This window comes from Mustela putorius, unplaced genomic scaffold (genome assembly GCF_011764305.1).
Source record: "Mustela putorius furo isolate JIRA1106 unplaced genomic scaffold, ASM1176430v1.1 tig00537227_pilon_pilon_pilon, whole genome shotgun sequence".
Taxonomy (NCBI): Eukaryota; Metazoa; Chordata; class Mammalia; order Carnivora; family Mustelidae; genus Mustela; species Mustela putorius.
This window is the reverse complement of record NW_025422368.1, coordinates 11,798,660-11,824,295: the sequence shown is the minus strand read 5'-3', so window position 1 is coordinate 11,824,295 and position 25,636 is coordinate 11,798,660. Positions and strand designations below refer to the sequence as shown.

The 25,636-nt window shown below is 38.1% G+C and overlaps 1 long non-coding RNA gene across 1 annotated transcript in view; it reads right to left on the bottom strand.

Moving 5' to 3' along the window:
* Positions 1–15,397: 15,397 nt before the first annotated feature.
* Positions 15,398–25,636, bottom strand: part of LOC106007134 — an 87,503-nt gene continuing 77,264 nt past the window's right edge. Inside the window, exon 3 of the long non-coding RNA XR_001181701.2 lies at positions 15,398–15,613. This is a non-coding gene — a long non-coding RNA (uncharacterized LOC106007134). The remainder of the gene's footprint in view (positions 15,614–25,636) is intronic.

The window sequence follows — 25,636 nt, the reverse complement described above, 5'->3', positions numbered from 1 at the left end:
AGCATACCTTATATTTTCAAAAAGTGACTATTTTCTGTTTAGCATACATTGCTAGAAATTCATCTTATGACATATGTGCTGGGCTAGAGTAGAAATGAGAAAAAACAGGGATCAAAAGAACCACATTTATGCTTCTTAGCTGGTAGTTTACATGATGAATTGTGGAATGTTGATGGTTTCTTTCTCTTATAGATTATTCAGGCAGTAAAATGCTTGTGATTCAGAGGATCTTAAAGATCATTTAGTGTAGCTCTGCCCCCACCCCCACTTTTTAAAGTAGTTATGGAAAAATACAAGGCCTTCCTAGATAAAGTGGCTTATCTAAAATGCTCTGGTGTTTGAGTCTGAACTATAACCCAGGTCTTTTGCTTCCTAGATTGGGATTTAGTTAGTCCCATTGTGATAAATCGTTTTTAACTCCTCACTATTTGTTTGTGCTTGGCTTCATCCACATTCAAAATACGTACGTCTAAGAATTATAGCTTCACTCCTAGCAACAAGATTTGGTCTTCACTCCTTTATTTTCTTACGCAAGATTTCCCATTTGTCAATGAAACCACAGCATTCATTCACATACATTCATTTTATTTATAAGGCATTGTTGAGCCCATACTATGTACTAATTTCTGTGCCCTAAATTGCTATCTTTGCATGGGACCACAAATATGAATAAAATAGATACTTTGCATATAACCTGCACTACTAAGGTTTAAAAAAAATACACAATAACAAATAATAAAAAATAGTAAAGTGAGAACATAGAAAGGAAGCAACATTGTTTAAAAGTAAGACTATGGGGCTACAGGGTGGAAGAAGGCAGAAAATATGTTCTAAGGAAAGGAAACAGCACATCCTAAAGGACAGAATCGTGTTAGAAATATAGCCAAAGGAGGAGTCAAGATGGCGGAGAAGTAGCAGGCTGAGACTGCTTCAGCTAGCCGGAGATCAGCTAGATAGCTTATCTAAAGATTGCAAACACCTGAAAATCCATCGGCAGATCGAAGAGAAGAATAACAGCAATTCTGGAAACAGAAAAACAACCACTTTCTGAAAGGTAGGACCGGCGGAGAAGTGAATCCAAAGCGACGGGAAGATAGACCCCGGGGGGAGGGGCCGGCTCCCGGCAAGCGGCGGAGCAACCGTGCACAAAATCAGGACTTTTAAAAGTCTGTTCCACTGAGGGACATCGCTCCAGAGGCTAAACCGGGGCGAAGCCCACGCGGGGTCAGCGTGGCCTCAGGTCCCGCAGGGTCACAGAAGGATCGGGAGTGTCTGAGTGTTGCAGAGCTTGCGGGTATTGGAACGGGAAAGCCGGCTACAGAGAAAGAGCCGACAGTAAGCTCACAGCTCCGTGTTATCTTGAACCGGTCGCAGGCTCGGTGAGCTCGGAGCGCGGCCGGAGGTCAGGCAGACGGGAGTAACTGGGCGCGGTTCTCTGAGCGCGCACTGAGGAGTGCGGCCCTGGGCTCTCGGCTCCTCCGGGCCGGAGACCAGGAGGCCGCCATTTGTATTCCCGTCCTCTGGAACTCTATGGAAAGCGCTCAGGGAACAAAAGCTCCTGAAAGCAAACCCGAGCGGATTACTCACCCCGGCCCCGGGTAAGGGCGGTGTAATTCCGCCTGGGGCAAAGACACTTGAGAATCACTACAACAGGCCCCTCCCCCAGAAGATCAACAAGAAATCCAGCCGAGACCAAGTTCACCTACCAAGGAATGCGGTTTCAATACCAAGGAGAGCAGCAGAATTCCAGAGGAGGAGAAAGCCAAGCACGGAACTCATGGCTTTTTTCCTGTGATTTTTTTTAGTCATGCAGTTAATTTAATTTTTTCTTTTTCATTTTTTTTTTTCTCGCCTTCGGGTAAAATTTTTTTTTAACTGTTACCTTTTTCTTTTTTAACGATTTTATACTAGTTTATCTAATATATATATTTTTTCTTTTTTACATTTTTCTTAGGTGTATTCTTTTTTAAAAAATTATTTTCTTTTCTTTTCTTTTTTTTTTTCTTTTCTTTTTGTTTTTTTTTTTTTTTTCTTTCTTCCTTTTTGAACCTCTTTTTATCCCCTTTCTCCCCACTCACGATTTTGGATCTCTTCTAATTTGGTTAAAGCATATTTTCCTGGGGTTGTTGCCACCCTTTTAGTATTTTACTTGCCCCTTCATTTACTCTTATCTGGATAAAATGACAAGACGTAAAAATTCAACACAAAAAAAAGAACAAGAGGCAGTACCGAAGGCTAGGGACCTAATCAATACAGACATCGGTAATATGTCAGATCTAGAGTTCAGAATGACAATTCTCAAGGTTCTAGCCGGGCTCGAAAAAGGCATGGAAGATATTAGAGAAACCCTCTCGAGAGATATAAAAGCCCTTTCTGGAGAAATGAAAGAACTAAAATCTAACCAAGGTGAAATCAAAAAAGCTATTAATGAGGTGCAATCAAAAATGGAGGCTCTAACTGCTAGGATAAATGAGGCAGAAGAAAGAATTAGTGATATAGAAGACCAAATGACAGAGAATAAAGAAGCTGAGCAAAAGAGGGACAAACAGCTACTGGACCATGAGGGGAGAATTCGAGAGATAAGTGACACCATAAGACGAAACAACATTAGAATAGTTGGGATTCCAGAAGAAGAAGAAAGTAAGAGGGTAGCAGAAGGTATACTGGAGAGAATAATTGGAGAGAATTTCCCCAATATGGCAAAGGGAACGAGCATCAAAATTCAGGAGGTTCAGAGAACGCCCCTCAAAATCAATAAGAATAGGCCCACACCCCGTCACCTAAGAGTAAAATTTACAAGTCTCAATGACAAAGAGAAAATCCTGAAAGCAGCCCGGGAAAAGAAGTCTGTAACATACAATGGTAAAAATATTAGATTGGCAGCCGACTTATCCACAGAGACCTGGCAGGCCAGAAAGAGCTGGCATGGTATTTTCAGAGCACTAAACGAGAAAAACATGCAGCCAAGAATACTATATCCAGCTAGGCTATCATTGAAAATAGAAGGAGAGATTAAAAGCTTCCAGGACAAACAACAACTGAAAGAATTTGCAAATACCAAACCAGCTCTACAGGAAATATTGAAAGGGGTCCTCTAAGCAAAGAGAGAGCCTACAAGTGGTAGATCAGAAAGGAACAGAGACCATATACAGTAACAGTCACCTTACAGGCAATACAATGGCACTAAATTCATATCTCTCAATAGTTACCCTGAATGTGAATGGGCTAAATGCCCCTATCAAAAGACACAGGGTATCAGACTGGATAAAAAAACAAAACCCATCTATATGTTGCCTCCAAGAAACTCATTTTAAGCCCGAAGACACCTCCAGATTTAAAGTGAGGGGGTGGAAAAGAATTTACCATGCTAATGGACATCAGAAGAAAGCAGGAGTGGCAATCCTTATATCAGATCAATTAGATTTTAAGCCAAAGACTATAATAAGAGATGAGGAAGGACACTATATCATACTCAAAGGGTCTGTCCAACAAGAAGATTTAACAATTTTAAATATCTATGCCCCCAATGTGGGAGCAGCCAACTATATAAACCAATTAATAACAAAATCAAAGAAACACATCAACAATAATACAATAATAGTAGGGGACTTTAACACTCCCCTCACTGAAATGGACAGGTCATCCAAGCAAAAGATCAGCAAGGAAATAAAGGCCTTAAATGACACACTGGACCAGATGGACATCACAGATATATTCAGAATATTTCATCCCAAAGCAACAGAATACACATTCTTCTCTAGTGCACATGGAACATTCTCCAGAATAGATCACATCCTCGGTCCTAAACCAGGACTCAACCGGTATCAAAAGATTGGGATCATTCCCTGCATATTTTCAGACCACAATGCTCTAAAGCTAGAACTCAACCACAAAAGGAAGTTTGGAAAGAACCCAAATACATGGAGACTAAACAGTATCCTTCTAAAGAATGAATGGGTCAACCGGGAAATTAAAGAAGAATTGAAAAAAATCATGGAAACAAATGATAATGAAAATACAATGGTTCAAAATCTGTGGGACACAACAAAGGCAGTCCTGAGAGGAAAATATATAGCGGTACAAGCCTTTCTCAGGAAACAAGAAAGGTCTCAGGTACACAACCTAACCCTACACCTAAAGGAGCTGGAGAAAGAACAAGAAAGAAACCCTAAGCCCAGCAGGAGAAGAGAAATCATAAAGATCAGAGCAGAAATCAATGAAATAGAAACCAAAAAAACAATAGAACAAATCAACGAAACTAGGAGCTGGTTCTTTGAAAGAATTAATAAAATTGATAAACCCCTGGCCTGACTTATCAAAAAGAAAAGAGAAAGGACCCAAATAAATAAAATCATGAATGAAAGAGGAGAGATCACAACTAACACCAAAGAAATACAAACTATTATAAGAACATACTATGAGCAACTCTACGGCAATAAATATGACAATCTGGAAGAAATGGATGCATTCCTAGAAACATATAAACTACCACAACTGAGCCAGGAAGAAATAGAAAGCCTGAACAGACCCATAACCAGTAAGGAGATTGAAACAGTCATTAAAAATCTCCAAACAAACAAAAGCCCAGGGCCAGATGGCTTCCCGGGGGAATTCTACCAAACATTTAAAGAAGAACTAATTCCTATTCTCCTGAAACTGTTCCAAAAAATAGAAATGGAAGGAAAACTTCCAAACTCATTTTATGAGGCCAGCATCACCTTGATCCCAAAACCAGACAAGGATCCCACCAAAAAAGAGAGCTATAGACCGATATCCTTGATGAACACAGATGCGAAAATACTCAACAAAATACTAGCCAATAGGATTCAACAGTACATTAAAAGGATTATTCACCACGACCAAGTGGGATTTATTCCAGGGCTGCAAGGTTGGTTCAACATCCGCAAATCAGTCAATGTGATACAACACATCAATAAAAGAAAGAACAAGAACCATATGATACTCTCAATAGATGCTGAAAAAGCATTTGACAAAGTACAACATCCCTTCCTGATCAAAACTCTTCAAAGAAATCAGTTGCATTTCTCTACACCAACAGCAAGACAGAAGAAAGAGATATTAAGGAGTCAATCCCATTTACAATTGTATCCAAAACCATAAGATACCTAGGAATAAACCTAACCAAAGAGACACAGAATCTATACTCAGAAAACTATAAAGTACTCATGAAAGAAATTGAGGAAGACACAAAGAAATGGAAAAATGTTCCATGCTCCTGGATTGGAAGAATAAATATTGTGAAAATGTCTATGCTACCTAAAGCAATCTACACATTTAATGCAATTTCTATCAAAGTACCATCCATCTTTTTCAAAGAAATGGAACAAATAATGCTAAAATTTATATGGAACCAGAAAAGACCTCGAATAGCCAAAGGGATATTGAAAAAGAAAGCCAACGTTGGTGGCATCACAATTCTGGACTTCAGGCTCTATTACAAAGCTGTCATCATCAAGACAGCATGGTACTGGCACAAAAACAGACACATAGATCAATGGAACAGAATAGAGAGCCCAGAAATAGACCCTCAAATCTATGGTCAACTAATCTTCGACAAAGCAGGAAAGAATGTCCAATGGAAAAAAGACAGCCTTTTCAATAAATGGTGCAGGGAAAATTGGACAGCCACATGCAGAAAAATGAAATTGGACCATTCCCTTACACCACACACAAAAATAGACTCAAAATGGATGAAGGACCTCAATGTACGAAAGGAATCCATCAAAATCCTTGAGGAGAACACGGGCAGCAACCTCTTCGACCTCTGCCGCAGCAACATCTTCCTAGGAACAACGCAAAAGGCAAGGGAAGCAAGGGAAAAAAATGAACTACTGGGATTTCATCAAGATCAAAAGCTTTTGCACAGCAAAGGAAACAGTTAACAAAATCAAAAGACAACTGACAGAATGGGAGAAGATATTTGCAAACGACATATCAGATAAAGGACTAGTGTCCAGAATCTATAAAGAACTTAGCAAACTCAACACCCAAAGAACAAATAATCCAATCAAGAAATGGGCAGAGGACATGAACAGACATTTCTGCAAAGAAGACATCCAGATGGCGAACAGACACATGAAAAAGTGCTCCATATCACTCGGCATCAGGGAAATACAAATCAAAACCACAATGAGATATCACCTCACACCAGTCAGAATGGCTAAAATCAACAAGTCAGGAAATGACAGATGCTGGCGAGGATGCGGAGAAAGGGGAACCCTCCTACACTGTTGGTGGGAATGCAAGCTGGTGCAGCCACTCTGGAAAACAGCATGGAGGTTCCTCAAAATGTTGAAAATAGAACTGCCCTATGACCCAGCAATTGCACTATTGGGTATTTACCCTAAAGATACAAATGTAGTGATCCAAAGGGGCACATGCACCCGAATGTTTATAGCAGCAATGTCCACAATAGCCAAACTATGGAAAGAACCTAGATGTCCATCAACAGATGAATGGATCAAGAAGATGTGGTATATATACACAATGGAATACTATGCAGCCATCAAAAGAAATAAAATCTTGCCATTTGCAACAACATGGATGGAACTAGAGCGTATCATGCTTAGTGAAATAAGTCAAGCAGAGAAAGACAACTATCATATGATCTCCCTGATATGAGGAAGTGGTGATACAACATGGAGGCTTAAGTGGGTAGAAGAAGAATAAATGAAACAAGATGGGATTAGGAGGGAGACAAACCATAAGTGACTCTTAATCTCACAAAACAAACTGAGGTTTGCCGGGGGGAGGGGGTTTGGGAGAAGGGAGTGGGATTATGGACATTGGGGAGGGTATGTGATTTGGTGAGTGCTGTGAAGTGTGTAAACCTGGTGATTCACAGACCTGTACCCCTGGGGATAAAAATATATGTTTATAAAAAATAAAAAATTAAAAAAAAAAAAAGAAAGAAATATAGCCAAAAAGCAGCATGGGGAGAATGAGGAAGTACTTGCCTAGGTGGCTCAGTGGGTTAGGCTTCTGACTCTTGATTTGGGCTCAGGTCATGATCTCAGGATTCTGGGATTAAGTCCAGCGTTGGGCTCAATGGGGAGTCTGTTTAAGATTTTCTCCTTCCCCTTTGCCCCTCCCCCTGCTCTCTTTCTCCTCCCGCTTTCAAAAAAACAAATCTTAAAAAAAAAAAAAAAAAAAAAAGATAAAACATAACATACAAAAAGTCACATACCTAAAGGAAGTCCTTGGTGCATTTTCACGAAGAGGCAGGCTTATATAGCCAACAGACAGAATAAGAAACAATGTTTTCAACAGCCCAGAAATCCCCCTCCACCTCTCTAGATATTACCTTCCTGCAATAGTAGCCACAATCGAATTAAAAGGCTTAAAAAGAGAATGAGACAATTAGTGTAGAAGATCAACCAAAATAGAAAGGGATTAATGGAGTAGAGAAAAAAAAATTAGCAAGCTATTGGAATAGTCTAGGTAGGAGACAAGAATTGCAAGTAATTCCAATAGGGATGAAGAGACTAAAGGAAGTCATGTTTCTCAAACCTGACTATGCAAGAATTATCTGGGAGCTTTAAACAGAGTATAAATCTAATACCCACAAATCTCTGGGTTTGGGTACCAGGAATAAGCATTTCAGAGTCCTCTTCTTATGTTTTCTCATGTGCAAGAAATTTAAGAACTGCTAACCTCAGAGACAGAACTCACAGGTTATGGAGATTCATTAACTGTAGGAAATAAGGAAGAGGGATAAGCCCATGGGATCATGGAATTTCTGTCTTGAGCAGCTGGGAGAACAAAAACAAGAAATTTGTTGAGTTTGGGGTGTCTTTGTAACATCAGAAATTGATAGATAAGCTACTGAAATTGTTACTCTCCAATTAAGAATGGACTATGATCTGAAATGTATGTATGCATGTATGTGCTAGTTGGTGCAGTTTCATTAGAGTGGATAATGGGAAAGTAGCTACACTTGATCTTGAACTAAGGGTCTATTTCTCTTTTCCAAATGGGGTGTTAGGTGACTTACACTAGTTTAGAAAATGTGAATTTCTATGACGGCTTTGATCCTAATTAAGAACCATGGGTAATCTGAATTGATTTCCTCCTGCTGTAGCTGTCCCTAGTATTTTGTAATGAAGGGAGAGGTAATTGGAGAAAAATATCAATGTCACAGCAATATTATACACACAGATACATTTTAGCTTGAACAATTGGTGACCTTACATAATTAAGCAGTGGAATAAAACAGACAACAGGTGTAACTACTGCTCCTCCATATGCTGTGGATGGATAGTGACAACTCACTTTAAGGAAAAAATTTAAAGGGCAGTTGCTTTCCTCAAAATATGAAAGACGGGAATTTCTTGGTCTCTTTGCTATGTGACTTGGAAGGTCCTTTCAAATTTGCAAATGTGCTTTGTTTAACCACTTAGAATTAAACTGACTGAAATGAATACAATCACAAGAAATAAGATTGCAGTCTACTTCCAAATTTTTTTTTTTTATAGTTAAGATATGTGAAGAAGCTTGTAGGCCTAGTGCTAGAGTTCTGCATTTGTTGATTTATAACAAAAAATGCCCTAAACATTAGAGAACCCAATTGTGACTCATATTTATTGCTAACCCAATAAAAACTCAAAAATCAGAAGACCTGCTCTACCAGAGAATCGTAAATCAGATAAGGTGGGTCTGTGCTTTGTCTACTGAGAGTGGATTCTCCAATTTATGGTGTCCTTCGGTACTAAAGGGCGCAAAGGGCACCTATCTCCCCCCCCCCTCTTTCCCCCTCCCCTGATATTTACTGAGAGGAAGAATAAATAAATGAATGAATAATATATGAACTGAGTGGAAATAGCTAGGCTCTGACCAGTGGATATTAATCCTTCTCCCTTCTTGAGTCTGTTGAGTTCTGTTAATCTCAGCTGTTGGAATTCAAACTGCTATCACTCTTCAACTTTTAGTGAAGTTTCTTCCCAGTTTAGCATGATGTAATAGTTTGTCTGTGGTCAAAGGGTTTTCAACTAAGAACAATCACCTGAAATTACAATACAATGTCTATGAAAGTATAATTTGAATTTTTTCAAGAATTTTCTTTAAACAAAGATTTGTGGTTTTATCTTATTACTTGATAAAGATTTCCCATGTGTGTTAAACATAGATACAAAATGTGTGTTTAGTAATAATTTAATTAAGCCCATCTGTGTTATATATATTAGGATAAATGTTGCCATTCCTAAACTACATTATCAATATCTGTGTATTTCTCTGGGCTCATCAATTCCCTCTGTGCTATTAATGAAAGTAAAAAGCTCCAGGTAAAATCCATCATTTTCTGTCTCTCCTCCACACTTCCCCAACACTCTGTGCTTATTCCTAGCCTGGTGCTTATCCCCAGGGCCTCTTTGCTACCCAACTTAATGAGGCATTCACACTGAGGCCTTTTGAATAACCTTGTGTTCAACTCTAGAAGGTATCATTCCCATAGGTCTCAATGCCAGTGTACCTCTGGAGTTGTACAACATGGTAGCCCTACCTATGTCATTAAACTGTGACTATTAGCCTAGGTATCTGTTTGCCCCACTAGAGAGAAAGTGATTTGAGGACAAGAATCATGTCATGTTCAATATTGCATCCCTGTCTCTAGCCAGCTGCCTGGCAAATGGCTGTGGCTGAATCAGTGTTTCTTTTGCAAGTGAATAGACAAATGCTTTTGATTCATGAAATAGTTCTCTAGATAGTCGTCACGTTGTAAGTGTAGCACGTGATTCGCATGATCCAATTGTCTTTTGTTGTTAGACTAACAGTGAGTGGGTGAAAAGAAGAATGATTTTATCATATCATGCAATTTTCCTGAGCCAGGAATTCAGGCAAGGTTCAGCTGGATGGTTTTTTAATTCTGCATGGCAGCCTCTGGGGCCTGGCTCAGCTGGTCTGGACTGGAACATCCCAGAAAACTTCATTGAGAGGCTTGGCTCCAGTGTGGAGGTGGCTGGAATAGCTGGTGGCCAGGATTGCTTTCTTGTTCCTCATGGCTCACTTGGGCTTCCTCACAGCAGGGTGATCTCAGCACAGTGGGACTTCTTACAAGGCAGTGCAGGGCTTTAAAAGCAAGTGCTACAAAAGATCAGAGCAGAAGATGCAAGGCTCACTCTACTGCCTTTTTTGGTCAAGCAAGGAGCTAATGTTGGCTGAGATTCCAGGGGAAGGGGATTAGATTTTACCTATCAGACTTCTCCTTGGAGGAAAAGCAAAGAATTTTTTATCATCTTTCATGTGCCAACATCTGTTTTTCAAGAAAGAAGTTAGGTAAATTGATAAGTACTTGATACTAACAAGGGGTATGTGTTTCATGACTTCGAAGAGTGTCACCTCTTTCACCCAGTGTCCTAAATCATCTGCATCTATAGCTGTGCATTTGTAAATAAGGAAACGGAATCTTAAAATACAAATAAGGAAAGGAATCTGAGTAATTTTTGAGGTCATTTTCACCATTATAAATTTTCTTTACAAGTTTCCTAAAAATTAACTTAAAAGTTTAAAATATGTTTGATGCATTCTGTTGAATAATGCTGGAAACAGCACATTTCATAAGTATTTTCATTAAAATTCAGGGGGAAATGTCAGAGTTAATCTTCCACTGTCTGTACATAGGAATTTTAAGGTGTACTTTTAGGAATATCTGATTTTTTCATATTTCCTGGCTAAAAGTATTATGGCCAATACTTTATGGAGTTGTGTGTGCTCTTGTTAGTTCATTTGTCTCTGTTTGAAGGGTTCAAATATGACTTTCTGAGGTTAATCTTGCCCTGCATATTTATTCCCCTAACTCACTATAAAGTGGTCCTGTGGTGGTCTTCTAGGCAGGGGCTTATGCTTGTTTGTTTTCTTAGTCTTCAGGGGAGAATATCAATCCTAGCCACAGCTCAGTTGCTAAAGCCTGAACTCCGCTGGCAACAGAATACAGCTGTTTCAGCTACTTGGAAGGAAGTGTAGATAATCCCTTGCCACTGAATACCTTTAAGAGCTCAACTGAAAGAAATAATATTTGTGGAAGACGTCCTGGAACACATGACCTATCATCTAGAAACTCACTGCTCTTCCCTTTGGTTAAGTCAAACAAGTTAGAATTACCTGTGTTAGAATAAATCATATTGAATCTGATAGATTTGCCTATCACAAGAGACAATTTTATAAATTCCCTGTAACAAAGTAAGAATGTTAAGTACATTATACAAAGTTCTCACTATACATATCAAATGAAAAACTACTTTAGTTTCCCTATCAAGATTAGTTGTTTCCTCCTAACTGACTAGCTTGTTTTTGTATTGTGGACACCATGTGGTGGACCATGTGGACACCATATCCTTGGTCAGACTTCTTTTTTCTGCTAGCTGACTCCAAGTTTACAGTGACTCAGCTCTACCAAGTGTAAGTGACTTTACGGCATTAGGTGATCTGATCTGCTTTCAGGTCACTCCAGGTTTCACTAAACTCTTCTAACTTTATTTTTTTCCATTTGCCTATTTTTTCTTAATTTTAAAAACATGGATTATCTTGCTGTGGTTTTTTAAAAAAAGATTTTATTTATTTATTTTGCGTGTGCACACATGTGCACAATAGAGAGAGAAAGAGCACGCAAGTGGGGGAGGAAGGAGCAGAGGGAGAAGCAGGCTCCCCGCTGAACAAGGAGCCCAATGCAGGACTTGATCCCAGAACCCTGAGATCATGACCTGAGCCAAAGGCAGACACTTAACTGATTGAGTGACCCAGGCTCCTCTATCTCGCTGTGTTTTCAATGAATCCATGACTTGATTTAAGCCATTTTGAGAAAACTAATGGGTTACAAATTAATAAAAATTAACTGGATGATGAGCACTAAGGAGGGCACATGATGTAATGAGCACTGGGTGTTATATGCAACGGATGAATCACTGACCTCTACCTCTGAAACTAGTAATACGCTGTATGTCAATTCATTCAATTTAAATAAAACAAAATTTAAAAACAAATTTTTAAAAATTAAAAAAAAAAATGAACAGGTCCTGGAGACTTGTTGGTCTATTTTTTACCTATACTAGGATAAGGTAGCTGCTTCTGGATTTGAATTTAAAACTGCTTGTAGAATAGCATTATTATTATTGTTACTATTTTTTTTTTTAGATTTATTTATTTATTTATTTGACAGAGATCACAAGTAGGCAGAGAGGCAGGCAGAGAGAGAGGGGAAAGCAGACTCCCTGCTGAGCAGAGAGTCCGATGCGGGGCTTGATCCCAGGACTCTGAGATCATGACCTGAGATGAGGGCAGAGGCTTAACCCACTGAGCCACCCAGGTGCCCCTTGTTACTATTTTTTACTTATTGTAAATGGATATACTACTCTTATGGAAGACTCATGGGAAGAGATTCCTAGTTCTATTACGCAATTATGTAGTCACAGCGAGTTAGCAACTTGGACAGTAGGGAAGACACCTCACCCCATTCTCCAACCACAAACCTTACTATACTACTGCTGGTCTAGCAGAGGGAGTGTCTGATGCTGCTGCCTGGGCCTGGGGGAAGGGATTCCTGGCACCCTAGCCTGGCACAAGGACTTTAACTCCCACAAAAACAATGTTCTAACTTGCAGCTGTATGTGGTAAAAATATTACTACCATTATATATAGTATATGCACACAGAGAAATATCTATTTTAGACACCGAAGTAAAATTTTTGAACTTATGTGAATATCTAGTCATAATTTTGCAACATTATTTCTACGAAAAATGTACTCCAAGTTTTAAATAGCCTTATTAGTAAATTTTCTGAGCAAAATTTGTGAGCTGAGGACTTCTGTTGCTACATTTGTGCTTCTAGTGAACAAATACTGGGGAGGTTAGAAAATGAATTTAGGCTACAACTTCATTTAACAGATAGAGGAAAGATAATATTAAAAAGGGTGCTTTTCAATGGAATTTCATTCAGCCATCAAATACAATGAATACTCACCATTTGCATCAAGGTGGACGGACCTAGAGGGGATTATGCTTAGGGAAGTAGGTCAAGCAGACAAAGACAATACAATTAGACATATGCTAATTGTATGGTTTCACTCACCTGTGGAACACAAGCAGTAGCATGGATGTCCATAGGGGAAGGGAGGGAAGTCCAGAGGGGGAGAAATCTGAGATGAACCCTGAGAGACTATGGACCCCAAGAAACAATCTGGAGGTTTTGGAGGGGAGGAGGTAATAGGGTGATGGGTATTGAGGAGGGCACCAGCTCTGATGAGCTCTGGGTGTTATACTTAACTAATGAATCACTGAACACTGCATCAAGGACTAATTATGTACTATATGTATAATGACTAACTGAACATAAAAAACGGGATGCTTTTTATAATTAGTAAAGGACTTTTCCTCCTTGGTATTTTTCATGTGTGTTTCTTTACAAAACTATAAAATCTAAATCTTTATTTGTAAAGATTTTATTTATTTGTTTTAGAAAAAGAGAGAGAGAGAGCCCTTGGGGGGGGGTAGAGGGAGATGAGACTCTTAAGCATACTCCATGCTGAGCACAGAGCCCAACCTGGGCTCAGTCCTGGGACTCTGAGATCACAGCCTGAACTGCAACCAAGAGTCAGACACCTAACCCACCTGCGCCATCCAGGTGCCCCCTCTAAATCTTTACTTGTAATTTTCTTTGTACAGTATACCAAATAAATATATAGTAACTAAATTAGAGGGGAATTGAAAAAAATATTTAAATATCACTCATTTAACAAGTGTTCACAGAAACTGCTTAATAGTGAAGTTAATACTGCATAAAATTACATTGGGGACTGTATTTAACCAAGTAAAAAAAGTAAGAAAACAAGAATGATTTTAAAAATTAAGATCCAAGGGAAAAGTAGAAATTTCCAGAGAAATGGCTCCCAGCTGTTTTGAATATAGAATGAAATCAAATTAACTTTTCTTCTTCATATGCCAACCCTACTTATCTTGTGACAATTTCTTTGCCGCTCAAGGAATGACAGTGTGTGTTCAGAAAGGTCCTTTATAGACCCCCAAATGTAAGGTTCTGAGGAAAAGAGGCAGCAGGGCATTGCAGTGAGCTTCTGGATATACTTGAGGAAGGAGTGTGTGTGTCTGTTTGTGTGTGTGTGTGTATGCCTGTGTGTGTGTGTGAGAGAGAGAGAGAATGAGAGAGAGAGAGAGAGAGAGAGGAGAGAGAAGGCAGGGAGCTGAACAAACATTTATCTGTTAATCCTATCCTGGCAAGGCATTATTCCAAGAAATCCAGAGTGAGAAAAAAGGCCAAGTGAGACAGAGAAGAAGGAGGGAAAATAAAAACCAGGAGGTCCATTACCAGTCTGACCACAGCGTCACAAAAGGCACAGCTGATTGCTTTGTCTGATGAGACATCTGAGAGGCCATATGCTGCATCTCAAAACAATGCATTATAGGAGGACTAGGGGTAAACCATTTAACTGCGCGTTCTTTCCAATTTTATATCTCTCGCTGGTCAGCCTCATGGAGCACTGTCACCCCTGAAACTTAGCTTTGTGTTACTGGGCAGCTCTCGGCATGTGACAGCTGCATGTGAAGAGCTTCTCAGTGGTGCCTGGGTGGCTCAGTGGGTTAAAGCCTCTGCCTTTGACTCAGGTCATGATCCCAGGGTCCTGGGATCGAGCCCCACATCGGGATCTCTGCTCAGCAGGGAGCCTGCTTCCTCCTCTCTCTCTGCCTGCCTCTCTGCCTACTTGTGATCTCTGTCTGTCAAATAAATAAGTAAAATCTTAAAAAAAAAAAAAAAAGAGCTCACTGGGCAGAAGCAGACATTTAAAAGGGTTTTTGTGACTGGCAGGGAGTGAGGGAAATGCTGTGACCCATCTATAGGGTCACTCTCATGAGGAAGTAGGCAGGGCCAAGCTGATCTGGGGTCGTGTGTAAACTGAGGTCAGTATACACACTTCAGATCATCTCTAGTCTTAAATTTTGCATATCCATCCACAAAAATACCAACATTTGTTTTCTGTGTACCATATTCCAGGTTTTATCCTAAGCATTTGATTTCCATGATCTCTTCTAATACTCAAACACATGTAAGAAAGGCACTCTTGGGTGCCTGGGTGGCTCAGGTCGTGATCTCAGGGTCCTGGGATTGAGTCCCGCATCGGGCTTTCTACTCAGCAGGGAGCCTACTTCCTGCCTACCTCTCTGCCTACTTGTGATCTCTGTCAAATAAATAAATAAATTCTTTAAAACAACAAAAAAAGAAAGGCACTCATTTCTATTTAATAGACAAGTGAACTGAGGCAGAATGGGTACAAGGGAAGTTGGGAGGAGTTGCCTAATAAATCGTGATCACAAAACATCTAAGCCTTACTCTGTCAAAGCTGGAGAGAACCAACTAAACCCAAGGAATGAGGAATGTGCTTTAATTTTATTACTTTCCAAACAGTAGACCTCAATAGTTTCAGATTTCACAACCACTTTACAGGTAACAATCAACTTATAAGGAAAAATTCCAGTTGACCATCTTTTAAAGAAGTGCTACAATCAGTATCTTCTTGGCCAGATCATTTGATATTTACTCTTCTCTCCAAATGTCTTCCTTTTGATGATTTCATTGCAATGTAGTATCTCCTTCCGAATAAAAAAAGGAAAAGAAAAGAAATTCAGTGGGCCTTCATGCAATATCAGATACCTCAAAATGACTGAATGTAAAGAAGTGGTCTAAAGAAAATCCTCAGGAAATCTAGAGGTTTTTATTTAGTGACCATCTTCTATTGCCACAAATAATTTAGCATTGATGGCATAAAAGAGGACTTTAGTAGGATGAGCTTGAAATACTGAATGGAAAGTTACTGCACTCTGATCATTCATTAGTGACTTTTCAAAGAATGGGCTACTGCGGGTAACTTAGCAGCCAACTGGAAAAAAAAATGCCATAAGCCAAGCTGATTATTTTACTGTCATTCAGCTGATGAAAAAAGTGGATGTGGGCTTGGTGTTATGATTAATAATAAGTCACTTGGTTATGTGTTATGTGCACAAAGAAAATTCCACATCTTGACCTTGGGAGAAAATAGGCTTGTAATTTGGGGGGTAGTCTTAATGTAATTATTACCATCTGGGCCTTTCAGTGAATTTCCCCCCCATTTCTAACACTGTTAGCAGGAATATCCTTGATTCTGTTATTGAAGATCCCTTGGCATAATAGTGACCTCACAGGAATGATTAATGACTCTTAATCAAAGAATGGGGGACAGGATTCCAAGCTCCAGTTGGAACACTGAATATAATTAGCATATTCACTTTGCAGAAGACAGTCACTTTTTTGTTAGTTTGTGCTCTAGTGCTTTGACTGAAACGGGTAAGTAATTATTTCACATCCCTTTATTTATTGTAGTGACCTCTAATACTAAGCATGCTTTTAATTTTGGGAGAAGACTGCCTGTTGCGTGACTTCTTAGGGTCTACGCTTTTGATGTTGGATAGTTTGTCCTCAGTAATAGTCTAATTATCCTTCTGGAGGAGATGTTTTGTTTTCAAAGGGGATTTTTCATGGCTTAAATCGGATACCCCAAAGCTGCCAAGTAATAAAAGAGATGGTTAAGATTCTAAATCTTCTTGCCTAACTACTAACTAAAAGCCAGAAGTGTTGGTGTTATTTTGGTGACCACAGTATTGCATTCTTCTTGCAAAACTGCATAATTGAAGGGGTGGGGTCTGGTTTGCATTCCATCAAAACTGACTTTTATAGCCCTTAGAAAGCTGGAAATCTGCTTCATGTTTAACATCTCTTTCCACAAAAGATTCATCCTTTTTTCATGTTAAGTCATTGAAAAAAACATTGATGTTCAGAGTTTTTTCAAATCAAAGTGATGAATACCCTTAATATCTTTTTGTACTGAAATATGTTCCAATAGTATCTTCTGTTGTTGATCTGTTACTTTTTTGTTCAGTCTTCATGTGCCAAATAATTTAGTTCTGACTTTATCTCTTAATAAGTAATAAATAACAGTTCATTGGTGAGCAAATGCATGTCTAACATCTGTTTTGATGAGCTGGAGATTTCCCACCTTGTGGGAAGCATTTCAGAGCATTTCTCCTCCCTATGTTGCACTTAATGCCTGGATACAGTTTCAGTCCCTGCTCCCTTTCCTTTCCCCCCACCTAGAATTGATAGAAGATGGGAACCAAAGAAAAAAATCAAACAATGAATCTCAAAGGAAGACCCAGAAGTAAATATCTGAGCCAAAAAAAAAAAAAAAATCTGAGTCGGAGATAACATTAAAATAGTTACAGTTATGGAATGAGGAATTAAAGAGAAATGGCAAACATGACAAAGTCCCCTAGACTCTGCCATAGTCCTGTGACTGAAAGTCCTGCCAGTTTCCAACTCTCTTTCCTAAACCATTCCATATGGATGTCTAGCTTGTGCTGGAAGGAGGCAGATTTTTATACCTGCCTTAATAACATACCTGGACCTCCCTTATCTCCCTGTTCTGTCCAAACTCAGAGCCCACTGCCACCAGAGCAATTTCATTAGTCTTCTTTTCTCCAGGTGAAATAAACAGTAATCACTATTTATGAGAGAATAGCTCTTTACCATCCAGGTTAGTGACTTCATTATCCCTCAAATACTTTCCAGTCAGGGTCTACTAACTTGCAGATATAATATTGCAGGGCCATATGGGCTGTGTCTCTGTACAGCCAACATAACTGTCGTTGTGTGGCAAATTATAATGTAAAATTAATGTGACTTCCAGTTTTAGTCAAATACAGATAAAGATCCCTCAGGCTTTATGCCACCTTCCCCATTAGCAGTATCTTTTTGTTTTTCCCCTTTATTCCTAAATGCAGGAAAATTCTTTCTTGCAGTTGTATGTCAAAAGGCTCAGATATCCCTGCCCAAGTGAATAAATCTAGACTTATTTTCATTCCAAATTACCCCTCTTTAGTGCCCATTTGTTTCATTTTTTGCCTTGTTTCAGCTCATTTTTCATTGCCTTTTTCCCCTAAAACTATTTTTAAAAACTTGAATTTTTTTGCCCTTTTATGTCTTATTAAAGTCTAAACTGACTATAATCCCTTTCATGCCACTAAGCAGGGAATATTCCTGAATTCTAAAAAACAAAATCATTTTCCACTTCTAAATTCATATTTCATTCAAATTTTGGAAATATTTCTTTACCTTCTGTTCATAAGTAGATAATTATCAATTCTTGGCTAAAAAGGTAGGAAATTTTGTCTACATTAAAAAAATCTTCCATAGAATGTAATTATTCTTTTAGTCTAGTGAAATTAACCAGTTCCCACCCAATTTATTGCCTCATACTGGAAAATGTCACAAACCAGGCATCTGACTTTTAAGAATTGGCTACTGCCCAAATTCTGTGCCCAAGAGTGAGTATGGCTTCAAGAACAGTTGGCATGGTGATTCACAGACCTGTACCCCTGGGGATAAAAATACATTATATGTTTTTAAAAATTTAAAAATTAATAATAAAAAACAGTTGGCAGATTCAGCTCTGGTCATGATCCTAGGGTCCTGGAATCGAGCCCCACGTCGGGCTCTCTGCTCAACGGGGAGCCTGCTTCCTCCTCTCTCTCTCTCTCTGCCTGCCTCTCTGCCTACTTGTAATCTCCAGCTGTCAAATAAATAGATAAGTAAATAAGAACAGTTGGCAGAGCCTTGAAGGAATGAACAGGACAGACATAAATCTTGTCTCTTAAGAGTTAGCTCAAGGTCCACATGTCCTATCACCTACCCATTATATGAAGTTACTTTGTGAAAAATAGAATTATATAAGTATAAATTCTTCTTTTTTTTTTTGGTAGTCTTTTTTAATGATAATTATAATTTCTATGGTTACTGTTAACATTTTAGTGTAATAGAAGAAGTTTTGGAGCCAAACAGACTTGGGTTTGAACTCCAGTTCCACCATTGTGTGGTCTTAGACAAGTGAGTTGGCTTTTGTAAGTCCTAGTGGCCTTATCTGTGAAACAGCACATAAGAAAACCTACTTAATTGTGTGGATGTAATTATATATTTAAAGTACTTTTCTACTATCTGACACATAGTATTTCCAAGTTCTTTAATAAAAATTATCAATACTTCATCTACTTCAAAAAAGTGTTTTAAAACATAAAAGAAAGAAGTGATTTAGCAATTTCAAATCAGAGTTCAAGCACGAGAAGAATATTGAAACCACCTATGATAAAGATTTCTTCAGTTTTATGAGCAACAGGAATTAACTTTTATGTCTTCAGAACCTTCAGATTACCAGGAAGACAAGATATCTGAGACATTTCTATAAGCCCAGAAACTGTGTAGAAGGTAGCTCTCAGGGAGGGTTATGAGTGCTCTACAAGACGAATATCAGTCTCATTAGAAAGTCCTACCCATCCAATCTCCTTACTTTAGAGAAATGAGGAATCTGGATTTCAGAGAGTTTATGACAGCCAACTGGTGGTATTGCTGAGAACTAAAAACTAGTTTGCTTCCCAAACTAGTTTGCGTTGAATGATCTTTCCATATGTAGTTATTTTGAGTCAACTAGAAAATCTGCAAGAACATCAAAATAATGTTCTTTCTTCCTCTGGCCTCAGTAATGACTGGTTAAGAATGCTTTGGAGCAAATATCAAAGCAGTTGCAGATCCTCAGTGTTCCAGAATAGCTATTTTAAGTTCTCCAAGGAAAAATTCCTGATAAAGACCTTTTTTCACAGTAACTAAAAAGGCTCCTGGCTCTCTTGTCAGAAAGTGGCTATTCAGACCTCAAATACAAGATGATCTCATTTGAAGTAGCAGGAGGGAATGAACAGAACTCTAGAATGGACATCAAAAAACTCCTTGACCCTAGTAATAACTCAAGTCTACCTTTTATGTGGCATAAAGTGAACTTTATATATCTCTGAATTTCAAGTTATTTTTACTCTTCTTTTTTTCTCACACATACCATACTTGGTCCAGCAACAAAATGTGAGGGTGCTATCTTTAAAATATCTCCAGAATCTGACCACTACTCATCATTTCCACTGCTAAATCCTTCTTCTAAGCCGCTATCATTTCTTCCCTGGTCAGTTAAAGAAATCTAATGAATTTGCCTGGTTCTACCCTTTTCTGCTCAACACATTAATTAGTAAGGGTAACCTCAGAGTTTGTTAGCCAGACTTCCATAATGGATCTGTCCCTTGTTTAACAACCTTAATTTGTCCCTAAAAACCCTGCTACTAAGTGAAACCCTTGTCTTTTATAAAAGTATTTTCTTTAGGGGCGCCTGGGTGGCTCAGTGGGTTAAGCCGCTGCCTTCAGCTCAGGTCATGATCTCAGGGTCCTGGGATCGAGTCCTGCATCGGGCTCTCTGCTCAGCAGGGAGCCTGCTTCCCTCTCTCTCTCTCTACCTGACTCTCCATCTACTTGTGATCTCTCTCTGTCAAATAAATAAATAAAATCTTTAAAAAAAAAAAAAGTATTTTCTTTAATTTAAATTTCTTTAATTATGATTAATTCCATTGCAGCCGCAAACACACAAAAACTGTATACAGATAGGAAACTATTTTAATTGAACAATAAAAATATTGTTCAATTGTCATAACATTGTATAAGCAATTAAAATCAAATTGAAGATAAATTGTGCTTAAAATGTATGACATGAAGGTTTGTTTTACTCAGCAAAGAGGAAAAGACTTGATGGGTTCTCGTTGGTGGACATGTGTTGAAGGTTGTTGTTCTTTGTAGGCTATATTCTTCCTTCTGAACAATTTTCTTTAGTAATGTTTTCAACAATTTGAAGGATCATGGTTATTTTGTACTCAAAGTACACTTAAAATTATGGTATAGAAGCATACCATAAAGTTATGGTATAGAAGCATCCTGTGGTATAGAAGCATAGAAATATACCTTTAGTCAAAATAATAGCTAAAGATGAAAGCACTTGGAAAGATTAAATAGTCTATGTAGGACATATAGAATGAAAAGTGATAAAAATGTTATCTCTTCATCTTTCTGACTAGGCATACTTAGGCAAAATAAAACATCTTTAGTTTATCTGAACATGGTGCACAGTTCAAAATTTGTTCTGATGTTTGATGACTAATAGCTGTTGAGTCACATAGAATAAATAGCATGTTTTCCTCAAAAATGGCAATGTCAAAATATATTTCTTACACTTATTTTCTCTCCTTGCTTTGGGAAATAAAGATCACTATATCAAAAGAAGAAAGAGTTGTTTAGAAAGTGGGACAGCTGTTCAAGAGTCATATGGCAAAGAGTGGTTAACTGAATGGGCACTGTGTATGGTAAATCTGGGTTTACTGGTCTTTTACTAAGGTCTTCAGTACTTTGTATGGCACTGTAGAACAGCGGTGGCTCATTTATAACCCAAGAATCAGAATACAGGGAAGGGTTTTACCTAACATATTTCACAAGTAATTAATTCAACATGCATTTTTAAAGTACCTATTATATAACAGGTACCCTGATAGAACAGGTAGGCCCAAAAAAAGGGATATCCTCATTCTCAAGGATTCCTCTGCTATAATATTACAAGCACTATAATATGGAGCACTCTGCACATCCTTGTCCACACTTGCTATGTCTTGTCTTTTTTTTTTAAGCCATTCAAACAGGTGTGAGGTGATATCTCACAACAGTTGTGATTTTCATTTCCCTCTTGATGAGTGATGAGCATCTTTTCATGAGTCTCTTGGTCATTTGTAAGTCTTCTTCGGAAAAATGTACATTCAGGTCCTCTGCCCATTTTTTAGATAAGATTTTATTCACTTGTTTGAGAGAAAGAGAGAGAGCGCATGGGGGGAGGGGAAAGGAGGAGAATGAAAAAACAGATATCCCACTGAGCAAGGAGCCCAACATGGGGCTTGATCCCAGGACCCTGTGACTATGGCCTGAGCTAAAGGCAGATGCTTCACTGACTGAATCACGTAGGTGCCTGGTCCTCTGCCCATTTTTAAGTGAGTTGGGTTTTTGTTTTTGTTTTTGGTGTTGAGTTGTATTAATTCTTTATATATTTATTCCTAATCCCTTATCAGATATATCATTTATAAATATCTTCTTGCATTCAGGAGGTTATCTTATAGTTTTGTTGATAGTTTATTTCATGGTGCAAAAGCTTTTTATTTTGGTACAGTCCGAATAGTTCAATTTTGCTTTTGTTTCCCTTGCTTAAGGGGACATGTCTAGAAAAATGTTGTTATGGCTTATGTTAAAGAAACTACTGCTTATGTATTTTTCTAGAGGTTATATGGTTTCAGGTCTTTAATCCATTTTGAGTTTACTTTTGTGTATGGTGTGAGAAAGTGGTCCAGTTTCATTCTTTTGCATGCAGCTGTCCAGTTTTTCTAGCATATTTGTTGAAGAGATTTTTTTTTCCCCATCATATGTTCTTGTCTCCTTTGTCATAGATTAATTAACTGATATACATGAATTTGTTTCTGGGCTCTCTGTTCTTTTCCATTGGTCTATGTGTCTGTTTTTGTGTCAGTATCATACTACAGCTTTGTAGCTAGTATTGTGATACCTCCAGGTTTGTTCTTTCTCAAGACTGCTTTGGCTATTCAGGGTCTTTTATGGTTACATACAATTGTGGTATTACTTGTCCTAATTCTTTGAAAAATGGTTGGTGTTTGGATGGTGATTGCATTATATCTGTAGATTGCTTTTGGTTGTTCAGACACTTCAATCATATTGGTTCTTCCAGTCCCTGAGTATAGAATATCTTTGTATTTGTTAGTGTCATCTTCAATGTCTTTACTCAGCATTTTATAGTTTTTGGAGCATGGGTTTCTTTTTTGTTTTTGTTTTTTACCTCCTGGGTTAAGTTTATTCTTGTGTATTTTATTCTTGTTTGTGCAATTGTAAAGGGGATTGTTTTCTTAATTTCTCTTTCTGTTACTTCATTATTAGCATAAATAAATGTAACTGATTTCTGTATATTAATTTTATATCTATGACTTTATTGAGCTCACTTACTAGTTTTGTAGTTTTTTGGTGGAATCATTAGGGTTTTCTACACATAATATTATGCCATCTGAAAACAGTAAAAGTTTTATTTCTTTGTTACCAATTTGGATGCCTTTTACTTCTTTTTCTTGTCTGATTACTATGGCTAGGACTTCCAATACTATGTTGAATAGAAGTGATGAAAATGGACATCTTGTTTTTTTCCTGATCTTTGAAGAAAAGCTCTCAGTTTTTTTTTCCACTGAATATGATGTCAGCTGTGGGTTTTTCATATATGGCCTTTATTATGTTGAGGTATGTTTCCTATAAACCTACCTTTTGAGTCTTCATCATGAATGGATGTTGTACTTTATCAGATGCTTTTTCTGCATCTATTGAGTTGATCATGTGATTTTTTACCCTTTCTTTTATTAATGTAGTGTAACCCATTGTTGTTCTGTGAATATTGAACCACCCTTTCCTTCTTGAACTATAAATCCCACTTGATCATGGTGAATATTTTGTTAATGAGTTGTTGGATTCAGTTTGCTTATACTTTGTTGAGGATTTTTTAATCTATGTTCATCAAAAATACTAGCCTGTAATTGTCTTTTTTTTTTTCTCAAGTTCCTTGAGAAATTGAAAAATATAATTACCACATGATCTAGTAATTCCGCTACTGGGTATTTACCTTAAGAAAAAAAAAAAGCAGGGACGCCTGGGTGGCTCAGTTGGTTAAGCAGCTGCCTTCGGCTCAGGTCATGATCCCAGCGTCCTGGGATCGAGTCCCATATCGGACTCCTTGCTCCGCAGGGAGCCTGCTTCTCCGTCTGACTCTGCCTTCCACTCTGTCTGCCTGTGCTCGCTCTCGCTTGCTCTCTCTGACAAATAAATAAAAAATCTTAAAAAAAGAAAAAAAAAGAAAAAAAAGCAATAATTTGAAAAGATATATGCACTATGTTTATTGCAGCATGATTTGCAATAGCTAAGATATGAAGGAAACCAAGCATCCATCCATAAATCAATGGATAAAGATATGGCATGTGTACACACACACACACGCATGCACACACTGGAATATTACTCAACCATGAAAAAGAATGGGCTCTTGCCATTTGAAACAAGATGGATGGACTTAGAGGGTGTAAGGATAAATGAATTAAGTCAAAGAAAAATACCATATTATTTCACTCATATATGGAACTTAGGAAACAAAATGCATGAACAAACAAAAAAAGAGACCAGAAAAACAAACAAAAAAACAAAGCCAAATAGAGAGAACAAACTGGTGGTTGCCAGAGTGAGGTAGGTAAAGGGATAGGTAAAATAGATAAAGGGGATTAAGAGTACACATAGGGTGATAAGCACCAACTAAGGATAGAATTGTTGCATTATTATACTAATAACACTGTATGCTAGTTATACCTTAACAACAGGAAAATAAAAATACAGAGTGCTCTGGGAGCAGATAGGATGGAGCCTCTAATTGTCCTGGAGTAGGGTGAAATTTTTAAGGAGCAACACAGAAAAAGGTACATCTTAAGATGAGCTTTGAAAGGGCAAATAGCCTGAAAATAGAGGTGAAGTTGGGAACCTGGGTGGTCCAGGTAGAAGAAGAGTATCTGAAATGGTATTGAGTCATTAAAAAGAGTCTTTTCTTTGGAGCACCAGGGAGTCTCAATTGATTAAGCGTCTGCCTTTCGCTCGGGTCATGATCCCAAGGGTCCTGGAATCAAGCCCCATGTTGGGCTTCCTGCTTCTCATGTTAGGAGCCTGCTTCTCAGAACCTCTCCTTCCTGCTTGTGCTCTCTCTCTTACTATCTCTGTCACTATCTGCCACTCTCTCTTAAATAAATAAATAAATAAAATCTTTGGAAAAAATCTTTTTCCTTAAGGTGGCACCTTCCATTTATGAGCTTTCATCAGTGTTGATTGTGCTTTGTTTCATATTTAGACAATGAAATCTACTCAAAGGCTAAATAAGGGGGAAAATGATTGTAATTTCTACCCACAAGGATGTTGTTGAAGTATCACTTATTGCTCGAGTTATCTATGGCAACAAAACAGTTCACCTAAAACTTGATGGCATAAAGCAATAGCCATTTGATTATGCTTATGAATTATATAGGGCAGAAATTTGAAGAATAGCAAGGAGGGCTTGACTCAGCTTCATGATATCCCAGTACTCAACCGGGAATATTGGAAAGCTGAGCTAATTTAAATGGCTGGGAGTTGGAATCATCTGAAGTCTCCTTCACTCAGATGGGTAGCACCAATGCTGAGATGATTTGAAAGATATGTTCATTGCAGAACACCTATACATGAATTCTCTAGATTGCCTAGGCTTCTCCCAGCATAGATACTTGGTACAAAATTGGAGTGTCCTTAGAGGAAGCATCCCTAAAACCAGCATCCCAAAGAATCAAATGGAAGGTATGTGGTTTTCACTGAAAGAGCCTCAAATGTCACAGAATGTCATTTTCTCTGTCTTTTATTGGTTGATGTAGTCCCAATTGAAATAAAATGGTCATATACCCCATCTTTCCATGACAGAGGCGTTAAGGAATTTGTAACCATTTACTTAAATCCCCACATTTGACATTATAAACATTATTATTAAACATTATATAATGTTTAATAATTACACAGTGGTATTTTCTCTATAGATTAGAATGGGAGAAATTTCTGGTTTAGCTGTC